At 34.4% G+C, this 2,340-nt stretch overlaps 1 protein-coding gene and 1 pseudogene across 16 annotated transcripts in view; both read right to left on the bottom strand.

The window, feature by feature from the left end:
- The window catches only part of LOC101498120 (uncharacterized), a 65,762-nt gene that overhangs the window by 16,006 nt on the left and 47,416 nt on the right, over positions 1-2,340 (bottom strand). The gene's annotated exons all lie outside the window — the stretch shown is intronic.
- LOC101505389 (leucine-rich repeat receptor protein kinase HPCA1-like) overlaps positions 1-2,340 on the bottom strand; it is a 56,394-nt pseudogene that overhangs the window by 654 nt on the left and 53,400 nt on the right.

Below are 2,340 nucleotides of genomic sequence, written 5' to 3' on the forward strand. Positions count from 1 at the left end.
TTCCACTTTTGTTGCAAGTGTGTACCCTCCACTATAATCAAAGGCATTATTGTCATTCTTAGTAAAAGTAGCATCAATATAAGGATGTCTCATTGCAGCACCCTTAGAAACTCCAAAATCATTGGCAGAAGAGGAAGTAGAAGTAGAATTTGTGTTCATTCCATCATTATGCAATATGGTTTCTAATGCTTTCACAACTTCACTCATAGTTGGACGATTTGCGGCCGATTCCTCGACGCATTGCATTGTCAACTCTAAGAATCTCCCGAATCCTATTGGGTTTGCAGTGTTTCTCACCACTGGATCCATTAGTTCGTTCAAACCATAATACTCTTCTTCTCTGTTGTTCGACAAAGTTCGAACCTCGCGAACAATGTACTTACCCTTTTCAATTGGTTGTTTGGATGTTATCAGTTCAAGCATAACTACACCAAAACTGTATACATCACTTTTGTCAGTTAGTTGTTGAGTCATGTAATATTCAGGATCAAGATATCCCTGCAAAAGTAAAGTATTTTGGATATCAAGTTATGCGATCACGTGAATACAGAGAATTCAAATCCGTCGATCAAAATTTATGTTTGCTTTGAAGCAAAGTCGAACAATTAAAATCCAAATAAAATTTGAATATTGTTATTTTATTAAATTAGTTATTTGATTGTATATATAGTGCAACATAAAAAATGGTGCAATGTTACTCACCAATGTTCCTTTAACCTGAGTTGAGACATGGCCTTTCTCACTGTCTGATACCAGCTTAGACAGACCAAAATCTGCAACCTTTGCTGTCAAATTTTCATCCAGCAAGATATTGGTTGACTTCACATCTCTCGGGATTATGAGAGGGTTGGCAAGTTCATGTAAGTATCCAAGTCCTCTAACCGAACCAAGAGCGATACGAAGTCTCCTCTTCCAATCAAGTTGAATGTCAGATCTCCCTGCAACTCACATTCATTGATGCAAAAGATTCTATTAATTGCTTAAGCAGTATTGTGCATTTCAGTTTTGTAAAATAGCAGCTATAGCACAGTGAAATTTGACCAAATAACTATTGTTTTGCAATACGCTATTTAATGCATAATATTGTCGGCTATATCTTTGTTATGCAACGAAATTTGAACAAATATTCCACAATTACAATTGATAACACTCATATATCTTTTTGTTCTATAATAAATGCCAAAAAATAAGCTGCAATGAAACATCTGTTCAGTACAACATAAGTCTTAAATAATTTTTCTTCATTCAATAAATTTTTTTACCAAATAGTTTAATCAGCAAAAGTTCATTATTAAATTTTAAAATTGTTTTTCATTCATAGAATAAGATTAGATTTCAGCTTGTGTTCCTTCACTGTGAACTGACCTGACAAAGACTCCCTAAGTGAACCATTGGTGATAAATTCGTAAACCAATATCTGTTCTCCTTGTTCAAATCAGAACCCCACAAGGCCAACAAGATTCTTGTGATGAACTCTTGAAAGCAACTCTATTTCATTCTTGAACTCTAGGCCTCCTTGCATTGATCCTTGCTGAGCTCTTTTGATTGCAACTATTTTTCCATCACGGAGAACCCCTTTGTACACCTAGTGCCAATAATAGAGAATTATTAAAATATCTTCCTAATTATTAAAATATCTTCCTAAACTAGAAGTAGGTTTCTTCCTCTGTTCCTTTTTTATAGTCGTTTTAAGGTTATTCACACATCCCAATAGAGTCAATAAATTTGGTTAGTTTAGATGAAATTATTTGTCTTTCCTGTAATACCTTTAATTATTTATTATCTCATTCCACCAATTTCTTCCTATGCAATATATAGTTAGGGATAATTTTTGTAAAACGATAATTAATTCTACATGGAACTTTTAAAAGGACAAATAATAAGAAAGAAAAAATTCATAAAAAAAGGCACAAAAAGGAACAAAGGGAATAAAAAGAAGAAAATACCTTGCCATAGCCACCAAAGCCTAACTCGTTGCTTCCAGAGAAATTGTTGGTTCCCTTTTTGAGTTCATCATAAGGGAACCATCTTGCTCCCTTCAATTGTGGTGCACCTCCACTATCCTTGCCACTTGGTGCCCAGGATGCTGCAAAAAAGAAATGCTTGTGGTGTAAGCAAAGTTGATGATAGTTTTTCTCAAACTGCTAATTTTGTGATATGCTATTGATAGGTAACACTAGTTATAACAAGAAAATCTAAGTGATAACTTTGTTTGATTACCGAAAGGTCTACTTATTCCAATGGCTTTCTCTGCGCGCTTCTTTTGGAGGATTGCGTATACTCCTAACCCTATAAGGCACAGAATTAGACATATGCTCCCAGTTGCTATCCCAATAATAA

This window comes from Cicer arietinum, chromosome 7 (assembly GCF_000331145.2).
Source record: "Cicer arietinum cultivar CDC Frontier isolate Library 1 chromosome 7, Cicar.CDCFrontier_v2.0, whole genome shotgun sequence".
Lineage (NCBI taxonomy): Eukaryota > Viridiplantae > Streptophyta > Magnoliopsida > Fabales > Fabaceae > Cicer > Cicer arietinum.